At 61.7% G+C, this 21,680-nt stretch overlaps 1 protein-coding gene across 1 annotated transcript in view; it reads left to right on the top strand.

Moving 5' to 3' along the window:
• Positions 1-21,680, top strand: part of PRELID3B (PRELI domain containing 3B) — a 320,500-nt gene that overhangs the window by 29,965 nt on the left and 268,855 nt on the right. The gene's annotated exons all lie outside the window — the stretch shown is intronic.

Genomic DNA, 21,680 nt, shown 5'->3' with positions numbered 1-21,680 from the left:
GCCGCCGCGGGTGGGAGGCAGCGGGAGGAGGAGGGGTCGCGCCCACCTGGGCCGCCCGGGGAGGAGGGGGAGGAGGCGGGAAGGAGGGACCCCCACCCCGGCACCGGACCCGAGGCCCCGGCGCCCCTCCCGCCCCCCGCCCTCCCAGGGCGCCTCCCCGGGTTGGCCTGGCCCAGCCGGGCTCCTGGGCACCCCCGCGCGCGCACCCCCTGGGCGGGGGCTTCCCGGGCCGCTCGCGGGGCCTCCCGGCCGCCGCCACCCCCAGAGGCGCCTCCCGAGCTGCTCCCTCCCGCCCCCCGCCCAGGAGGGCGGGGAGAAACGGGGGCAGGGGCCGGGCGGGGACGCCCACTGGGCAGCGACCCCCACGCCTGTCGTGAGAGCAGGGCCCAGGGGCGCCCCGGGGCAGGAGGGCGCGGCCCCACCCCCCGCAGGTGAAGCCCAGCAGGACCAAGGACAGGGCCGGGTGGAGGCGGGACCCACTCCCAGCGCTCCCACCGGGCTCTCCCTCCCTCCCTCACTCACTCATTCACGCACTCACATACACACTCACATACTCATTCATTCACTCCACTCACACACTCATTCACAATCATTCATTCCTCCACTCACTCATTCACTCACTCATTCATTTATTCACTCATCCGCTCACTCACACGCATTCATTCACTCACTCCTCTCACTCATCCAACTCATTCGCACATTTATTCACTCAACTCACTCATCCTCTCAATCACTCATTCATTCATTCATTCATCCATCCTCTCCACTCAATCATTCTCTTACAGTCACTCATTCATTCGCGGTGACTCATTCGCTAACACATGCGCTCACGCATTCACGTACTCATTCACTCATTCGCACACCCTGCCTGTGCTCTCACACGCTCTCACGTGTCCACTCACTCATTCGCAGTCAGTCACTCCCTCCATCCACTCATTCCCTCAACTCGCTCTTTCGCGCGGTCACTCATGCACTCACGGCCATTCACACCACTCATTCATTCGCTCACTCCTACACGCATTCATTTCTTCACTCCCAGACTCATCCACTCACTAACTCACCCCTCACACCTGCACTCACGCTCGTCCACTCACCCCCTCACTTTTTCACTCACGCTCATTCACTTCTTCACTCAGTCACTCTCACTCATCCTGTCCCTCGTGCACCCAGGAACTCACACTCATTCCGTCCGTTCATTCACTCATTCCCACACTCACCCCCACGTTAAGCCGTTTGCCGACTCAGTCGTTAATTCGCTCATTCCCATACTCATTCTTAACATCTGCTCGCTCACTCAATCCCTCAGTGCTCCTGCAGGCAGAAACCCGTTTCCTTGTTCATTCACTCGCTCACACACTCACTCCTTCACTCACACTCACTCACGCACACACTCACCCGCTCTCGCTCGCGCCTCCCGCAGTCACTGGCGGACCCCCGTTCACACACACTCGTTTCCCCCTCACAGCACGGGGCCCTGGGCGGCTGACACCACGCACCTGCGAGGCGCCCGGCAGCGACCCCATGCAGAGACACCCCCCCCCTCCGCGGGTCCTCCAGGACTGCAACCGAGACTCCAAGACTCCCTGAGAGTGACCGGGAGCCTCCCCGACTCTGACCCCAAGGAAGCGTCAGCCTGCACAAAGGCGCCTGCGAACTCCGGGCGCCCCACGCCCCGTCCAGTCCCGCCTCCACCGTCCCGCCAGCTGTCCATCAGCCCACTCGCCCTGGGCACCCGCATAGGGGCTGCCCGTGCCCAGCCCGGGCCCATCCAGGCGGCAGTCAGCCTTCCCAGGAGACCGAGAGTGGACGCGGGTGCCCTCCTGCCTGGCCCGCCTGCTGGTTCCTCCAGGCCTGTGCCACAGCACCCACCCTCGGCCCTGCACCCGCCTGGGGCTGAGACCCACGCAGGGGAGACCCGGCCTATTGCTGGGGCACCTGCGGCGTGGACAGCAGGACACAGTGGGGACCAGGGGCTGAGCCCAAAGCCCCGGAGGCAGACGGGCCTCACAGGGATGCGGCCCTGGAGTGGCCATGGTGGCCGGGCAACCAGGAGCCCCACACACGTGCACTCTGCTGACCACACAACTGGTTGGCTTGCAGGCCTGGACTGGTCATGGGGGCAGAGGTGAGTGTCCATGGGGAAGTGTGGCGGCTGGAGGCGGGGTGGAACCGAGGGGGCTCTGGGGGTGGGGAGGGGATGGAGGGGTGCGGGGGGAGGGATGGAGGGTGCTGGCCGCACCTGGGCAGCGGGCGCTGCGCCCCTCCCTGAGGGCTGTGGGGGGAGGGTCAGGCGGTTTCATGGGTTTTTCCCTCTTGAGTCACACCTGGCGGTGCTGGGGGGTGTCAGGGATCGAACCCGGGGTCCCCCCTCCTAATGCCATCAGTCCCAGGGGCTGCCCTGAGGGGTAACAGCACCCGCACTTGGGTGGGGCTCCGTGCCCAGAGACCCTCTGGCGCCGGCTGCCAGCCGGGGACCCCAGCACCTGCCCCTTCCCCTGGGACAGGCCTGCGGGTCCTTCTGGGCCATTTTAGGCCTCACATGTTTGTCCAGGGAGAAGGGGCCTGCGGGTGGCTGCAGAGACCCTCGCGGGCTCCAGCCCCCGTCTCTGAGGGCCCTGAGCCCAGCCAGGCTGGAGCTCGGGAGCCCTGGGATCAGGTGAGCACTTTCCACGGAGTGAATGAATGAGTGACGGAGTGAATGAATGAATGAGGGAGCGAGTGAGTGGATGTGCAGAGTGGGGCCGAGAAACGGGCCTCCGGGAGGGACAGCCCAGCCTCCCACAGCGACCTCAGGGGACGGAGGAGGCCGTCCCCGCACCCCAAGCACCGTCAGGCGGGGCCTGGGGCCTGGGAAGACCCTCACCCGCGGGCGCAGAAGCAAACGGAAAGTCCGGCCGCTCGGAAAAGAGCCCGCCCGGGGACACCTGCGCCCAGACTGTTAGGACGGAGGGAGGCAACGAAGGACCCCCCCAAACACACCCCACACACCACCACACATGCCACCACACACCACACACGCCCCCGCCTGCCAGCGGGGATTTACAGCGGGGAGCCGCGCCCTCTGCTGGTCACGGGGGAAACGGCGCCCGTGCTCCCGCGAACTGCGTTTCTCCGCCCCCCCCCCCACTTCCCCAAAGGCCTATTTCTCCCTCCACGGCTCGCACCCAGGAGGGCAGGGGCAGCCGGTGGCCTGGAGAGGGGCGCAGACGTCCTGCGGCTCCCCGAGACGCCAGCCCAGCCCCTGTGGCACCCTGAGGCCCCCCCGAGTGCAGGTGGCCGAGGGCTGGGTCTGGCCCCTCCCTGTGAAGCCGGTCAGAACGTTCCCTGGGCCTGGAGGGGTGCAAGGCTGCAGCCCCGGCCGGCAGGTGAGGCCCCAGCAGACTTGGCAGCCCCAGCCCTGAGCACCAGTGGCGCCCCCAGAGGCGGGGCGTGCTGCTCGGGGGCCTGGGGGGCTCCCTGGCCACCCTCACCTGCTCTCTGACTGGCGCCCGGCACCAGAAGCTGCCTCCTCCCTCTGACTCCCACGCCCGCCGGCTTCGACGGCAGGTCCCCCAGCCCCACCCCACAGCAGAGCTGGTGTCTCGGTGACACGTCACGGCGCAGATCTGTGTCCCCAAGCCCCGGCGGAGACGTCTCCCAGCCGGACTGTCCAGACGCAGACGACGACGCTCGGCCGACCTCCGGCCTCCAGCACTGCCCAGCCCCCGGGAAGGACGACGGGCGTGTCTGCGAGGCCACGGGCACCACCCGGAACCCGGAACACGGGTGTGCAGGGCTCCTACCTGGGGTGGGATTCAGGCACCGCCCAGCCCTGGATGGGGGAGGGGTCCAGACCCCCACTCCTGGGTGCGGCCACCACCACTTCCGTCCAGAGCGAGCACCTGCCTTTGGGGGCCCTGGAAGGCCCAGGGGTCCACTCATGCTGCAGCCTAACGGGGGAACCGGGGTTTCCGGAGAGCGAGCCTGGGGGCTGTCAGCAAAAACTCAAGAGCGGCACGTCTGCCCCAGAACCTGAGCTCCAGCAAAGGCCACGGAGCAGCTGTGTCCAGGAGAAAGGTCCCTGAGGTCAGCCCCCGCTTGGAGTCGAGGGGAGCCCCCACCCCCACCCAGCCCCCTTCCATAGTAGCTCCAGTCAGAGAGCTGTGCATGTATCAGCACACAAGTTTGGCCTAGCATGTGCAAAGGCCCTGGGGTGAGCTGGAAGGCTGGAAGGCTGGAACAGTGGGGCCAGGAGGTGGCAGGGCAAGCCCTGGGCTCGCAGGGCCACACCGACAGGACTGCGGCATGGACATCCCCTGCAGGGAGGGGCGTCAGCTGAACCTCACTGGGACAGGCAGGGGCTCACCTCTCTCCCTGGACAGAGCGGACGCAGACTCGGGGAGACGGGGATGCACGGAGCCCGACCCAGCACCCGCGCGCGCCCGAGCGTGGCAGAGCCCAGGGAAGCTGATCAAGGGGAAACGCCGGCCGGGAAAACCGTGCAAAGGGCTGAGCATCAGCTGTGCACACGGGTCCCCGAGCCCCTGCTGGGAGCAGCCCCGAAATGACACGGAAATTCCACACTGAGTCTCAGGACGGGGCAGGTCCCGGCCGTGCCGTGTGGGAAGCCCCAGGTCTGGGGCCTCTTAGGAAGAAAGGCCGCGACAGCCGGGCCGGGGGTCCCCAAGCCGAGAGCTTGCCAGGCTGGAGTTCGGGCGGGGTCGGGTCGTGCCGGCCTGAGACGGGTGTCCCGGCGCTGACAGACACCCGTGCGCGCCGCGGCTGGACGCGTCCCTGTCTCGCCGAGCCCTGGCCTCAGTCTGGGAGCAGTGCCCTGGGCCGGGGGCGGGGGGCTCTGGGGACCCCAGCAGCGAAGCCCACCCTGGATGGAGCACGTGACTGAGGGCTCACCCCTTACACCGAGAGAAGCAAACGAAAGGCACCCGTGAGAGCCGGCGCCAGCAGCCCCCCAGACGCCCAGGGGCCCTGGGAACCAATATCACCCCAATATCCGATATCCCCCTAATATCTCCCCAGATACCCCAGGGGCCCTGGGAACCAGCATTCCTCCAATATCTAATATTCCCCAGTATCCCCCCAGACAAGCCCAGGGTCCCTGAGTGCCAATATCCCCTCAACACCCCCCAGATGCCCCAGGGTCTCTGGGAACCAATATCTCCCCAGACGGTTCCAGGGGCCCTGGGAACCAGCATCCCCCAATATCCAATATCCCCCAGTATTCCCCAGACAACCCCAGGGTCTGTGGAAACCAACATCCCTCCCACTATCCTGCACCCCCCAGGACCCCCAGACGGCCCCAGTCCCTGCTCTCACCCGCGTCCTCCGCCCTCTCTGTGAGAGGTCATGGGTGTCTGGAGAGGCAAGTGCAGAACAGGCGGGACTGGCAGGGCTGTGGCTGCCGGGCTCTGGGGCCCGACAGGAGCTTGTGGCTCAGGGCTACAGCCAGGACCGGCAGAAACAGCCCGGCAGGGGGCTCGCTCTGAGCCCACCGCGGGAAAGGATCCCTGACGAAGACACGAGACCGCGGGCTGAAATCACGATCACGATCCTGTTATTCGTCGATTGCCTCGGAGAGCCCGGCAAGCTACCGAGAGTATTCGATATGCCAGACACAGTAACAACAAAGTCTCCAATGGAGACGTTACTGGGCCCGCTCGAGCAAATCGATGATCAACGGGAGGGCCTTTACCTTACCTTACCTTGCCTCGAGCAGGCACCAGTAACGTCTCCTTCGTCCTAGCCCTGAGATTTTTTTAAAAGTTGCCATATTCAAGGCTCTTTCAGGATTAGGAGAATGAGACCCATCATTGTTACTGGTATTTGGCATATTGGGTACGCCACGGGGAGTTTGCCAGACTCTGCCATGTGGGCAGGTGACATTCGGTAGCCTGCCAGTTTGTCCAAAGGATGAGATAATAAGATGTCACACGGCCGCAAATGCTGAAAAAACTCCCCCAAATTGCCACGCACGCGGACACAGAGCACTGGGAAGAGACACGGCAGGGGCAGAGCCTGGGGCCCACGGTGGGGCTGCACACAGGCCCGTTCCTAGCCCTGGACTGCGCGCGCGCGCGCGCGCGCACACACACACACACACACACACACACACACACACACACACACGCCTGTCCCTAGCCTGGGGAACCACAGTCAGGCTCACTTGTGCCCGTCCCTGGCCCTGAGGGCGGTGCTCCACACAGCAAGTACTCCACCTCGCTCGGGGCTTCGCAGAGGGGTCCGCGCGTTCAGTGACGCCAGGGAGACCCCCAAATGGGCAGACGCCGTCCCAGGGGGCAAAGGCACACGCCGCGCGCCCGCAGGCTGGCCGCAAGCAGGCTGGGATGGCCCAGGGCCCCGAGAGCCCGAGAGAACGGCAAAGCCAGGCGTGAGGAGGGGGCGGGACCCCGCCAGGCCGAGGGGCGGGGGGCGTGGGGTAGGGGAGAGGCCGCTCACGCCTAAGCAGCCAGACAGGGCGTCCGAGCGGGAACTCAGAGACGCACGGCTGGAACCCCCCAATCCCATCCCCACCCCCCCCCCAACCCCCCGCCATCACCTCTGCAACGTCCTGGTCGTGACATGAACGTGCAAATAGTATCCTCAGGCCTGGCATCGGCCTTTCCCTCGAACTCCGCCCTGGGCAGAAGCCACACCACCGAGGAAAGCCCCGAGGGCCTCAGACCCCCCAGAGAGGCCCAGGGGCCCCTCTGGGTGGGGCGGGGCCGGGGCCCAATGACTCGAGAGCAGGAATCCCCAGAGGCCGGGCGCTGGGAGGCCGGGACGTTCCGGGGGCTTGGCTGGGTCTGGTGGTTTGTGGGCTCGGAGAACCCGCACCCAGCCCTGCCGAGACACGCTGGACATGAGAAGGGGCAGCTCAGGCCGGACGTACCCCGGGCCCGCTTCTTTCCGAAGCTCCCGTGTGTTTCCCAGAGGCCAGTGAGGAGACACTCGTTTGAGGGGAACAAGGGAGAGGCGGGGGGGGGGGCTCAGTGGGGTTCAGCCCGAAGGCAGTGCCCAGGGACCAGGGACCAGTGTCGCTGGGGGCTGGACCCTCCTCTTGCCCTGGCCCCATTGTCCAGCTTCCAGCCGGAGACACAGTTTCCTGAGCCTGCCTGGAACAAAGCTCGACCCCTGCATGGGACAAGACCACCGGGAGTTCCTCCTCGCCCCAGGGACGCCCCCCTGTCTGTCATGGGGCCCGGGCAAGTTCGAGGGCAGCCAGAGACCTGAGGTGGGACTTGGCCGTGGGAAGGGCAGGTGGACATCAGCGGGCGGTGGGCACTGTCTGTACCCCCAGGCTGCCCAGGGGCCTGACCCCAGGCTGTACCCAGGTGGGGGTGGGCACCTAGTACCCCCCCAGCCCGCTCTGGGGCTGTGGCCTGGCCGCCCAGGATACCAAGGCTTCCTCCCAGGCCTGGGGGCCCCTGGCCCTCCTGATCTGCCAGGGGTGTCCAGTGGGGTCTCAGGGTGGGCAGGGACCCAGTCCCGGGGTCAGCGGGGAGGGGTGGAGGGCAGGGACAGGCCTGGGGCGCCTGTCAGGCTCTCGTGACCCCCAGCAACGCAGAGAGCCTGCCAGGGCCCAGGGAGGGTCACTAGGGTTTACCCAGCTGGGGCTCAGGGTGGCGCTTGGGGTCACCCAACACCTTCTGCAACCCGGAGCCCAGCCAGAGAAACAAGCCCTGACCTCCCGGGACCCCCAAGGACACAGCAGCCAGGCCGGGTCACAATAGCGGGCTCAGGCCTTGCCCTTCAAATGGTTTTTAAAAACGGGGGTCCAGAGAAATTGGACGGAAGTCACACTTGCGTCACACGCAGCCACCCCGGGGCCCTCCCTGGTACCTGTGGGCGTGATCCTGAGCGCAGGGCCTGGCAGTTGGACCCGAGCACAGCTGGGGGGGGCGGTCCCCAGATCAAGCTGGCCCAGAGTTTAGCACAGAACAAGCACCAGCGGGGGGCAGGGGGCCCAGGCCGAGGGAGCTCCCAGCCAGACCCCATCGGGACGATAGATAAGTGCCCCCAGGACCGAGGGGAAACCCCCTGCCCCCGCCCAGGGGCTCAGGCCCATAGAGCTGCCCCCAGCCAGCGGGTGGACGTGAGAATCCTGCTCCAGGGCCCAGTGGACCTCCCACCCACACTCCCCCCCCTACTCCCAGCCCACTTCCTGGCCCCAGGCTGGACACTCTGGCCAGGCGCCCACTCACGTCCCGGGAGCTCGCCCCCTCCCCAACCTGCCGGGCTCCTGCCCCTGCCCACCTGTGTAGAGACCGTGAAACCGGGCAGCCGGGCTCAGCTCGGGCCGGGGTCTCCCTCCATCCCTCCGTGGCTGCCCCTCCCACCCACGGACCCCTCCCTCACCTCTCCAGCGGGTGGATCTTTCCTTAAAATGTGCCCCGGTTCCCCCACGAGCAGCAGAGTCCCGGGCGGGCAGGACTGGCCCCTGCCCGGCCCTGCCCACAGCTCACAGTCACGCCGGGTGCGGCCACCTCGGCTGCCCGCTGGCTCGGGCTGGCACAGTGCTTGGGAAAGTGGGTCAGAGCGGCCAGCCCGCAGCCCGCACGCTCTCCGCGGGAGCCACGGGACTATTTTAAACCCACGGCAGCCGGCCAAGTGCGCCCCGACTGGGCCCGGACAAGCCCCCTGCCCGAGGACACGGCTGCCAAGCGGGCACGGCTCTTCCCTGCCATGTCCACGCGGGAGGCACAGGGACCGAGCGCGTCTTGTCTGGGGTGCCGGCGTCCCCCTCTCGCTCACTGAGCTGGCCCGGCAGTGCCCCCCTTCGCAGGGGCCTCAGATGCTGAAGCCCGGGAGGACACCTGGGGCTCTGCAGACAGTGCTCCCGGGAGGGGCAGCCCTCCTGGCGCCATGAACCGGGATGGGGCGTCCCAGACATTCGGGGTCTCTAGCGGGTGCGGTGACTTCTCCCCACTAGCTGCTGGGGCGCCCTGAAACTGCACAAGCAAAATCCGACGGGGAGGGGGTGGTTCGCGGGGCAGGTGTTGGCCCCCGGGAATCACGAGGGTCCCCGGGTGTCCACACAGCCTGGGCCCGGCGTCACTGGGGCCACCGCGGAAACACGGTTCCCGGGGGTCCTGCCTTTCTCGCCCCCCTCCAGCCCCCCGCCCCAGGCGTCCTTGCGGGCCCCTCCCCGCCCAGCCGGGTCCCGCAGCCACGTGGCTGTGCCCAGTAGGTGGGGAGGGGCCACGGACCGCAGCCGCGCCCAGCGCTCAGACTGGGGGACCCCAGGAGCCCCGCGGGCGCCGCGCTGGGCGATCGGTGGGGACAGTCCGGGCCGGCCCCGCCCGCCTCGCCCCTGCCCGCCGCTTACCTTGCGCCCGGCCGGGGGCGGCGGCGTCCCGGGTCCCCAGGGCGAAGGCGCGCAGCAGGGAGCGCACCGGCCCCGCGCGCCGCGGCCCCGCGCGCGCCCCGCGCATCCCGCGCCCGCCGCGTCCCGGGGACCAGCCGCGCCGCGGGCCGGGCAGGGCGGGCCTCCAGCGGGCCCGGCCCCTCCACGGGCGGGGAGGGGCCGCGGTGACCTTGACCGCGCCGGGACCCGCGGGGCGCACGGGCGGGGGCACGGACGCGCCCTGCGCGCGGCGGCTGCGGACCGGGCCGGGCGCTCCTCCCCACAGTCGCACCCAACACCTGCCGGGCGGCGAGCGCTCCAGGGGCACCTGGGCGGAGCCCCCACCCCGCCCTCTCCGCGGCGCCGTCGGCCACGCCCCCAAGTCAGGGCAGGCAGTCTGGGGTGCTCCCGCTGGGGCAGGGGCGCAATGCTCTCAGAGTGCTCCCCCGGGGCAGGATGCAGTGCTCACAGGATGCTCTCCTGGGCAGGACACAGTGCTCTCCTGGGCAGGATGCAGTGCTCTCAGAGTGCCCCCCTGGGCAGGATGCAGTGCTCACAGGATGCTCTCCTGGGCAGGACACAGTGCTCCACTGGGCAGGATGCAATGCTCTCAGAGTGCTCCCCTGGGGGCAGGATGCAGTGCTCACAGGATGCTCTCCTGGGCAGGACACAGTGCTCCACTGGGCAGGATGCAGTGCTCTCAGAGAGCCCCCCTGGGCAGGATGCAGTGCTCACAGGATGCTCTCCTGGGCAGGACACAGTGCTCCACTGGGCAGGATGCAATGCTCTCAGAGTGCTCCCCTGGGCAGGACGCAGTGCTCACAGTGCTCCACTGGGCAGGATGCAATGCTTTCAGAGTGCTCCTCTGGGAAGGACGCAGTGCTGCTCACAGTGCTCCACTGGGTAGGACACAGTGCTCACAGAGTACTTCCCTGGGCAGGACGCAGTGCTCATAGGGTGCTCCTCTGGGCTGCCCAGCCCCAGGCAGGCTGCCACAGCTCCCAGGTCAGCAGGGAGCCCAGGTCAGGCCCTAGGATTGGCCACAGCGCCAGGGGCGTCAGACCAGCCCTGGACAGCCTTGGTGGTCCTGTCCCCCCGGCACTGGGATCAGCCCGCCGGCCAGCCTGTCTCTCCCTGGATACAGCCGCTCTGTCCCTCCGGCCCACCCGCTGCCTCTCAGGGGCAGGGGACCCAGAACTGACCCCCGCGGAGCCCGGGCCGTCCCAGCTGGTGACGCTCTGGGCCGGTGGCGCCCAGGCCTTCCCTCCCCGTAGTGGGTCAAGCCCCCGCCCAGAGCAGGGGTCCCCGGGGTCACGCCCTCAGCGGGCCTGTGGCGAGTCTACTGCTGCCTGAGCACCCGTGGCAGGCTGGGCAGTCTCTGGGAACTGGAAACGAGGTCCCTGGCCCCCAACAGCCCCAGCTTATCGGCCAGCCACAGGGGCTGGGGCGAGGGGGGGGACGGTGTCCAGGCCTGGCCGCTGGACAGGCTCCATCCAGCCCTCCCAGCTCTGCAGACCACGGCCCAGGGTCGAGGGGGTCTCTAGCACCCCCGGATGCTTCTGGGCCTTCCTGCTCTGGACACAGACGGACGCAGCCCCCAGCCCAGCACCCCCCGCCATCCGTCACCGGGGGCTCTGGCTCCAGAAGCCTCCGGGAAGACCCTCGCGGTGGCTGGGCTTGGGGGGAGCAGCCAAGGACACGCCGGCACCCCGGGACAAACCCTGAGCCCTGAGAAGCCCCCCAGAGACCCCCAAGCCCCGAGCAGCCTGGCCCTCTCCTGGGGCAGCGCCATGGAGCCCGGCTGGTACTGGCACGTGGCGGGGGCCGGGGGTTGGAGGGGCCTGGGGCTGTGCATGGCTGGACTCCAGCTCGGACCCTGCCGGGCCTTCCCCTGGCCGCCCCACTGGACACTCCGGCCGCCCCGCCCGCCCCTCAGCGTGGGCTGCTGTGCCAGTCATTCGGCCCATGGCCCCCCACGCTCCCCACTGGCACGCACCTGTCCCGCCTGGCCCTCGCCTGGGCCGGCCTCGGCCGCTCTGCCCGATGCCGTTTGCTTTGCTCTGACCCGTTGTGGCCCTTGGCCCACAGCTGCCGGCCCCGAGGCTGCTCCCTGCGGGGCTCAGGGCCCCACAGCTAAAGCCGGGCTGTGCCCAGGAGACTTGCTCCGGTCTCAAGCCGAAGGGCCTGTCCCCCAGGCAGTGACCCAGCCCAGGCTGCCCGGTGGCCGCACATGCCCCAGTGCTGCCGTCTCCTGCCCCTCTGCCCTCTGACCCCGAGCGGATCCCCCACCCCCCCACCCCCCCCGTCCACCCTGCCCTGCCCGCCCAGGGGGCACTGCCAGCCTCTGCAGGGGGCCCGGCATCATCACCCGCAGCTGCCCCGGGGTCCTGCTTCGTCTGTGGGTCGAGACCAGTGACTGTTTCCTTTGCATCCGTGTGTGGCCTCGGCCTGGGGCGACCCGTGACCTGCTTCTGCTCAGAAAGATCCAGGTTGGGGTGGCCCCGGGTGGAGCGCAGGAGGCCACGAGGCCATCGGTGACCCCTGGCCCTGGGGTCAAGTGCGGGGGGTCCCCCAGGGTGCCTCGGGGCAGTGCGGGGCTTCTGGGGTCCCCAGGGGGCAGGGCCGGGCCTCTGGGGTGCGGGCCAAGGTCTGAGCCCAGGGAGACGCGCTGCGGCTCGGAGCCGCCCTCTGGTGGCGGATGGGAGAATTGCACAGGCCTGGTCGCTTCCATCACTCGGACTGTCCAGCTGCCTCCCAGCCTCTGTCCATCGTCTCTGTCCTCTTCATTTTCCTTTTTAAACGTTCGATGAAACAAGAGGCCCGTGCGACGGGACAGCAGGGAGGGCGCTGGCCTCGCTGAGTTGGACCTGGTCCGACCCCGGGCCCACCACGAGTGACCCCTGAGTGCAGAGCCAGGTGTGGCCCCCAAACAGACCACAAAAGGCACCGAGACACGAGCTGCAGAACCCACAGGCAGCGCTGTGGGGCCGGGCGGGCGTGGCAGGGGAGCCCAGGCCGGCGCCAGGGGTGGCCGGGACCCCAGTGGTCTAGGAGTGACCCCAGCAAGTGCTTCCAAAGGAAGATCCCCTAGACAGAGGCCCAGAGGGAGGAGAGCGGCGCCTCGCAGGCAGGCAGGAGCACCGGGAGACGGCAGACGCCCCGTTTACGCTCTCTGCAGGGCTGTGGGGGCTTCTAAAGCCAGAGAAAGCCCGACTTGGGGTCTGTACCCTGGGCTGGGGGTTCGCAGGGAGAGGCCTGTGCAATTCTCCCATCTGCCACCAGAGGGCGGCTCCGAGCCGCAGCGCGTCTCCCTGGGCTCAGAGCACTGGAGTCTGAGTGGGGAGCACTGTGATCCCCAGGGAGGGCGGGTGTGGGCGCCGCTGGTTGCTGCACACAGTGGGGGCTCGGAGCTCCGTGTTCAGGGCCAGGCATCGGGCAGGGAAGACAGCGGCGCTCAGGGGCACTGCTGGGTCCGCGGGGGTGGCCTGGAGAAAACCGGGGAGGAGGGAGGAGGGAAAGGATGGGAGAGGGAGGATGGGAGGAGGAAGAGAAGGAGGAAGAGTAGGAGGAAGGAGAATAGGAAGAACGGGAGGAGAGGAAGATGAAGAGGAGGAGGAGGAAGAAAAGGAGGAGGAGGAGGAAAAAGAGGAGGAGGGGAAAAGGAGGGAGGAGGGAGAGGGGGAAGAGAAGAAGGAAGAGTAGGAGGAAGGAGAACAGGAGGAGCAGGAGGAGAGGAAGACGAAAAGGGGAGGAAGAGGAGGAGAGGGGGAGGAGAGGAAGGGGAAGAGGGGGAGGAAGAAGAGGAGGAGAGGAGGAGGGAAAGAGGAGGAGGAGGAGGAGGAAGGGATGAAGAGGGGGAAGGAAGAAGAAGAGGAGGAGAAGAGGAAGAGGGGGGAGGGGAGGGGGAGGGCCCTCTGGGAGTCCCCGTGCCCACCCGAGCGGGGTCTGTCCCCGTCTGTCTCTGTCTGTTTCAGCGCCGCAGCCCCTGGGCTCCCCGGGCCTCGTGCTCACCACGGGCCCCGTCTGGGGCTGAGACCCCCCAGGTGCGCTCCCGAGACCCCCGTCTCCAGGCTTCTCTCACTCCTGGAATGACACGCGTGAGACGGTCGCTACGAGCTGGGCCGGGGTCACCTCTCCAGGTCTGCCCACCCGGACTCCTCTCCAGTGCTCTGGGCGCCTGAGAAGCAGCTCGCGGGCGCCCCCGTGTGGTGCAGGGAGGCATGCACAGCCCCTCTCAGATTTCTTCTGGAATTGGGTTTGCAAAGGTTTTTTTTTTTTTTCAGCTAAAAAAATATTTTTTTATAAAGTAGTTCACAATATTTGATCACATTTAATATTCAAACACCAATCCCACCACCATGACACCTATATTTCGGGTATTTTTCATCCCGAACCCCAACCCCTGCCCCAAAGCAGAACCGAAATAATTTATTTTGTATTGTTTGTCATGAGAAACCACTGAAAATGATCCAGAAAAAGTTTCCTTAAAGGAAAAAGTGTGAATATTGCTGTATTTCACCGAGGGACCATTAAGCCCTTCTATAAGAGATCACTAACATGTTAAAGGTTGAGCCTTGTGTGCATGTGTGTGTGTGTGTGTGTGTGTGTGTGTGTGTGTGTAAATAGTATAGCACTATATAGCACTGTCCTCCCGTTGTTCATCGATTTGCTCGAGCGGGCCCAGTAATGTCTCCATCGTGAGACTTGTTACTGTGTCTGGCATATCGAATACGTCACAGGGAGCTTGCCAGGCTTTGCCGTGCAGGCGAGATACTCTCAGTAGCTTGCCGGGCTCTCCGAGAGGGGCAGAGGAATCGAACCCAGGTCAGCTGCGTGCAAGGCAAACGCCCTACCGCTGTGCTATTACTCCGTGTGTATAAATATATGTATATCTGCAACAAGAAATATTTCCTCTAAGATTGGTTGCTACCTACTTTAAACCCCATCCAAGGTGGTGCAGTGCCCTTGGAGTATGGGTAGGGTGTGTGGTATCGCGGCTGCACAGTCCAGAAATAGGTTCCCTTCTGGGTGAGGTTCTGCCCAGGTGTGTGGAGAGGGCCTTGAACTTGGTGGGGGTTGAGCTCTGGAGGGTTTCGGCTGCCGGGGCTGCGTCCCTTGGGGAGGGGAGAGGAGGGTGCTCACCTGCCCCCTCCAGGGTGCCCTGAATGAAACAACCTGGCAGGGGTTCGGCTCATGGACATGGTGATGGCGTGCGTCATGTTCTGCTCTCTTCTGGGAGAGGACATGTGACTCCGGATGGTGATCGATGACGAGATTCTCTGGCAGCAGCCCGAGGTGGCTTATGGGGTAACCGCTGAGTTGCCTGAGACAGGGGCATGTGGGTGGGGGCGTCCCTGTTCCCGGTCCCATTGAACCCAGAGTTCTCCGTCACAAAGTGCCGCCTACTTGGGTTTCCCCCAGTGTTTATCAAATGGGATTCACTGTGTCTTTTGGTGAAGTTCTACCAGGACGTACGTATCTCGGAGATTGATGGAGGGAGAATTTTTTCAAATGCAGAAGCTGGGTTTGGTGTGTCAGAGAGAACCTGGAGCTCGTAGCTTAGGACAGACATGGACTTGGATGGAGAGTCTATTTTGACGAAATTCTGATAGAATATAGGAACTTTATACCCTGTAGCTTTCTTTCCTGCCCCCTCTTCTTGTAGTGTGTCACATATATATTGAATCCATATGTTATAAACTAAAAATGCAGTATTATTAAAGTTTTAAAGAAACACAGTCTGTCCTCCCGTTGTTCATCGATTTGCTCGAGCGGGCCCAGTAACGTCTCCATTGGAGACTTTGTTGTTACTGTGTCTGGCAGATCGAGTACGTCACCCGGCTGGGTCAGACCGGGAGCTTGCAAGGCAAACGCCCTACCCGCTGTGCTATCGCTCCATCACCTTTTTTATCCTCTGTATTTCCTTTGTTGGTTATTTTGTTACATCGATGAGCAGAGCTGCATAAAGGTTTTCCAGTGGTACCTGGGGGTCGTCCCACATTTTAGTTGCGGTGTGCACACACACACATCCCTGGCTAAGGCATCCTGCGTTGCATCCGGGGCCCCTGAATTTGGAGCCAGTTCAGAGCATGTGACCCAAGGAACCAAGTACGTGGGTTTGTGCTTCCGATTCAGGCAGATTTTGTGAAGGATCCGTCTCCAGCTCCTGTGAACATAATTTCCTTAAAAACGTGAATTAAGACATATTACCTTGTATTTATCCACATATTTGCTGCTTTGTGTTCTTTATCTTTGCTGAGGGTCAAGACACTTACGATGACAACTTTTTTTTTTTTTAATTTATTTATTGAATCACTGTGGGAAAGGTTACAAAGCTTTCAGGTTTATGTCTCAGTCATGCAAATATCAAACACATTTCCCTTTACCAATACTTATTTTTTCCCATGAAGAACCCCAATAAAACCCCACCCCCCACCCCTCCCCGTCCCTGTGAGGCAGATGAATTCTAGTTAACACTCTATCCGCTTTGATTAGATTGTTTCAATAAAAGATTCACCACTATTATTTAGAGTTTACCCCCCCCCCCCAAATCAGACATGCTGAAAAAGCATTGTGAAGTGATTTGCTTTCTACAGCTGGGTTCAAGAATTAAATGTTGGTTTTGGATTTCTGCTATTTTACCTATTGACCCTGGAAGTATTTCTACTGAAAGTCAGATAGTTAAGAAATTGGTTTCTGTGTTCTGGAGTCGTGGCCGTGCTGGAGAGCCGCTCGTGGGGGGCAACTGGTGGCCTCGGTAGGGCGTGAAGGGCGGAGCGAAACGCCCCCCCTTCCCATGAGGTTTTAGTCGCCCCCACACTCCCGGCTCATACCTGCTGTCCACAAGGCTCCCATGTGGCCGCCATCTTTCTTTCCAGAGAGGAGAGGGCGAATGGGGCAACACCCTTTCCCCTCCGGCAGACTTGATGGGCTGGATCAACGCATAGTCCATTCACTTTTCTGCTCCAAGCTGCCGGGTTCTGCATTAAGTCCTTGTGCTTCTGGGGCCATGGCCGTGCTGGAGAGCCGCTCGCGGGATGACAACTTTTTTTTTTATTAGTGAAACACCATGAGGTACAGTTGCAGACTTACAGGTTTTTGTGCTTGGGTTTCAGTTATACAATGATCCAGTACCCATCCCTCCACCAGTGCCCATCCTCCCCCACCACAGGTCCCAGCATCCCTCCCACCCCCCACCCCCCCCGCCCCACCCTGCCACTGTGGCAGGGCATTCCCCCTTGTTCTCTCTCTCTTCTGTTGGGTCCTGTGTTTCGCAAGAGAGGCCTTGAGTGGCAATCGTGTTCGGTCCAGAGTCTACTTTCAGCATGCTTCTCCCACCCTGGGAGGATCCTCCCAACACCCTTTATTTGGTGCTCCCTTCTCTGTTGGAGGCAGAGGGGGCCGTCGCTTCTAAGCGGCTCCTGATCCTCCCCAGGCAGGATCCATCCTGCTCGGCAACTACAGGGTGACTTGCTGGGTTTAGAAGCATTGTTGAAAATGGGGAAGTGACTTCCTGGTATCCACATATTTGGGGAGGGACCCTATAAGGCACTTGCATGTCTCTCGGGACCAGAACTGGTAAAATACAAGGAACTGCCCAACTGGAAGGACTCGGAAAGCTTGAGCAAGCGAGGGGGACCTGCAGGCTGGTCTCCAGGCTTAAAATCCAGAGGAGGGTTTGGAGAGAGCAGGGTAGGTCGGGCGTTTGCCTTGTATGCAGCCCACCAGGGTTTAATCCTCAGCCCCCATTTATTCCCCCAGCTAGCCAGGTGTGATCCCTGAGCGCAGAGCCAGCAGTAAGCCCTGCACACTGCTGGGTGTGTCCCCCAAACCAAATTAATCAATTTTAAAAAAGTTTTGAGAATGAATTTCTGCCCCCACACAAGGGAAGGTTGAGGAAGGAAGCCTCCGGTTTGAAAGCTCTTTCGGAACATTTTTCAGGTTTGATAGGGCTGGAGCGATAGCACAGTGGGTAAGGCGTTTGCCTTGCAAGCAGCCAATATGGCCAACCCGAGTTCGATTCCTCCGCCCCTCTCGGAGAGCCCGACAAGCTACCGAGAGTATCTCGCCCGCACGGCAGAGCCTGGCAAGCTCCCCGTGACGTATTCGGTATGCCAGACACAGTAACAACAAGTCTCACGATGGAGATGTTACTGGGCCCGCTCGAGCAAATCGATGAATAACGGGAGGACCGTGACCGTGACCATATTCTCTGTCTGAGCTGCCCTTTCCCCTAGAATGCCCGGCTGGCCTCTGAGCCATGGAGTAATCCTCCTGGTACTGATCTCAGCTATTCTTGGGTATTAATCTCCTATTTTGTTACTTTATGTCCCCCAGATGAATGCAATCTTTCTATGTCTATCCCTCTCTTTCTGACTCATTTCGCTTAGCATGATACTTTCCATGTAGTACCACTTGTATGTAAATTTCATGACTTCATCTTTTCTAACAGCTGCATAGTACTCCATTGTGTAGATGTACCAAAGTTTCTTTAACCAGTCACCTGTTCTTGGGCACTCAGGTTTTTTTTTTCCCGATGACAGCTTTTATGTTAACTCCTTCCAGCACTTGGTGAGGAGCATGAGTGTCAGAGAGAGAGAGAGAAACAGCCACCAGCCTCCTTCTGGACCTTCTGCTGACCTCATCAGGGAGGTGCCTGGTCACGCGACCCCAGACGCCGCACTCCCAACCTCTGCCCCGGTTCCCAGGTTTAGTTGAGCGCAGGTGACCCCGAATACTCTGCTTCCCATTTCAAAACAGGTTTCATGGGATTTTTCCAAACTGCCTGATTTGGGGCTTTCAGTGGAGAGAAGAGTTTCATGCCGGGAAAGTGTCGAGGAAAAAGGGCTTTGAAGTTTTGGTGGTTAAAAAAAAAAAAATCTTATCGGCACCTTTTTTGGTTTTTTTTTTTTCCTGCTGAAGTTTCTCCTGAGGAAGTTCTGAGGGTTCTTGGTCACAGTTCTGGGGGCACCCAGAGTCCTACCAGACCTCCCTTCACTTGGAAGCATCCTCACAGGAGTGCATACAGGGTGCTTTCAGACCAACAGATGTATTGCAGACAAAGTAACTTCTTGGTTTTTTCACTTTCCAAAAATGAATTGTGGGGGTCTGGAGAGGTAGTCCAGTAGGGAAGTCACTTTCTGTGCGTGAAACTGACCCGGCCTCAGTCCTTGGTACCAGAGATGGCGCCAAACATCCCCAAGCACCACCAGAAGTGACCCTTACACAGAGCCAGGAGGAAGCCCTCAACAGCATCAGGTATGGACCACCCCCCCCAAAAAAAATCTCATTTCCCACGAGGAACTGTTTCAGTGTCTCGAATGTTTCCATCCCAAACCCCAATCCCTGCCCCAAAGCAGAACAGAAATAATAAATTTTGTATTGTTTGTTATGAAAACCCCTTGAAAATGCTACAAAAAGTATCCTTAGAGGAAGGAGGGTGAGGATTGTTGAATTTCCCCCCAGGGACGTTAAGCCCTTCTATAAGAGATCAAGGACAAGTTGTCAAAGGTTGAGCTTTGTTTACTTTCGTATATATATGTAGCACTGTCTTCCCATTGTTCATCGATTTGGGCCCAGTAACATCTCCATTGTGAGACTTATTGTTACTGTGTTTGGCATATTGAATTGGTCAAGGGTAGCTTGCCAGGCTTTGCGGTGGGGGCGAGATACTTTCAGCAGCTTGCCGGGCTCTCCAAGAGGGGCGGAGGAATGGAAACTGGGTTGGCTGGGTTGGCCGTGTGCAAGGCAAACGCCCTACCGCTATGCTATCGCTCCAGCCCATATATATATATATATATATATATATATATATATATATATGTAAAAGGTAAAGGCAAAGGCCCTCCCGTTGATCGTCGATTTGCTCGAGCGGGCCCAGTAACGTCTCCATTGGAGACTTTGTTGTTACTGTGTCTGGCATATCGAATACTCTCGGGAGCTTGCCGGGCTCTCCGAGAGGGGTGGAGGAATCGAACTCGGGTCGGCCATGTTGGCCGCGTGTAAGGCGAACGCCCTACCCGCTGTGCTATCGCTCCACCCCATATATATATATATATATGTAAAAGGTAAAGGTAAAGGCCCTCCCGTTGGTCGTCGATTTGCTCGAGCGGGCCCAGTAACGTCTCCATTGGAGACTTTGTCGTTACTGTGTCTGGCATATCGAATACGTCACGGGGAGCTTGCCAGGCTCTGCTGTGCGGGCGAGATACTCTCGGTAGCTTGCCGGGCTCTCCGAGAGGGGCGGAGGAATCGAACTCGGCTCGGCCATGTTGGCCGCTTGTAAGGCAAACGCCCTACCCATATGTATACACACACACACACACACACACACACACACATATATATATATATATATATATATATGGCACAGCAGTAGGGCGTTTGCCTTGCATGCAGCCAACATGGCCGACCCGAGTTCGATTCCTCCGCCCCTCTCGGAGAGCCCGGCAAGCTACCGAGACTATCTTGCCCGCACAGCAGAGCCTGGCAAGCTCCCTGTGACGTATTCGATATGCCAGACACAGTAACAACAAAAAAATCTCCAATGGAGATGTTACTGGGCCCGCTCGAGCAAATTGATGAACAACGGGAGGGCCTTTACTCGAGCAAATTATAAAAATATATATGTAAAAAAATATATATATATATATAATATTTATATTCTCCCAGAAGAGAACAAGGCAGAGTCTCCTGCCCCTGCGCCTGGCTGTCCTCACCGGGGCCCTTGGAGGAGGGCGGATTGAGTTTCCCTCTCCGCCCTGAGCAGAGCCCCGGCAGCTGAAGACCTCCGGGACCCAGCCAAAGCCATGCTGAGACCACTCTCTGCATGCTTGGACGAGGAACCGGCAGAGGAACCCAGGTGTGCGGGACCCGGGGCTGAGATCTCCAAGCCTGCTCGGTTCTGGATGGGGCCTTCTCCACCCAGCTCCCCCACCATCCAGTAGCTAGACAGTTACACCCACCAACTGCCGTGTAACCCCATCCACGGCCAGGATCCAGAGACTCTAAAACCAAGCTCCCGGGAGCACGCGGCCGCATTCACGGCCGTGCGACCTCTCATTCTCTAGTTCTTACTCTCAGAGAACCCGGCAGGCTACTGAGAGTCTCATACCCGCCTACATGCCCGACTAGGAACACCTGTGAAGGTGATTAGAGGCTGCCCCAAAAGGTTCCATCCCTCTCGGAGAGCCCGGCAAGCTACCGAGAGTATCCCGCCCGCAAGGCAGAGCCTGACAAGCTAACCGTGGCATACTCGATATGCCAAAAACAGTAACAGTGATGGTCCTCATTCCCCTGATCCTGAAGGAGCCCCCAATGTGTCATCGGGCTACACTTGCACGTGACAGGGATGAATGGAGACGTTACTGGGCCCACTCGAGTGAATCGATGAGCAACGGGGTGATAGTGATAGTGATGTAAAAAAATGTGTATTTCCCTCTATGATTGGTCGCCTCCTACCTTGAACCCCATCAGCTGTGGTGCGGCACTCTTGGGGTACGGATAGGGCATAGCGTTCGAAGGGTCGCACGGCCACATTTGCAGCCCTGTGGTCCAGGAATAGGTTCACTCGCTGGGGAAGCTCAGCCTGCCCGTGTGGGGAGTGGCCATGAGCATGACGGGGGTTGAGCTCTGGAAGACATTTGCAGTTGTCTTGGAGGGGCTGGTCTGCGGGCACAGACTCCGTGCTGGGGGTCACTCTCGGCTCAGGGCTCGGGGACGCTGGGGCTGGCTGGGATGTGGGTCTCCTGCTGCAAACTCGACCCTGGCCTACAGCTTCCTGCCAGCTCCGTTTTGGGCTCAGAAGAGGCCCCGAGGCCCCGCCGGGCTCTGGCGCTCGCGGGGTGGGCGGGAGAGACCCACTGTGCTTCTCATGAGAACCCCCTTCAGAGCAGTAGTGCGGCAGGAGGGCGTTGGCCTTGCACGCGGCCGACCCGGGTTCCATCCCCGGCATCCCATAGGGTCCCCCGAGCACCGCCAGGACAGATTCCTGAGTGCAGAGCCAGGATCTGGATGTGACCCAAAAAGAAAAATAAATAAATAAATAAATAAATAAAATAAAGTCCCTCCCAGTGGTTGTGAGTGGGAGGAAGAACAGCGGCCCGTTAGGTTGCCAAGACAGGAGAGGGGACCCGGGGCACGGCGTGGTCTCACCACAAAACCCGCGGGTCTGTGCCTGAGCGTTACCCAGGAGAACAGAGACGTGGGGACACACACGACGCTGACGCTCCAGCCAGGTGCGGCGTTTCCATGACTAGCCCCAAACGGCAAGAAGGATTGGGAAATAAACGTCCTGGCCAGTGTCCAGTGCAAGGAACAAGTGATGCGCACACAGACACAC

This window comes from Sorex fumeus, unplaced genomic scaffold (assembly GCF_029834395.1).
Source record: "Sorex fumeus unplaced genomic scaffold, SorFum_2.1 ptg000193l, whole genome shotgun sequence".
NCBI classification, from domain to species: Eukaryota; Metazoa; Chordata; class Mammalia; order Eulipotyphla; family Soricidae; genus Sorex; species Sorex fumeus.
This window is presented reverse-complemented; position numbering and strand designations above follow the sequence as displayed.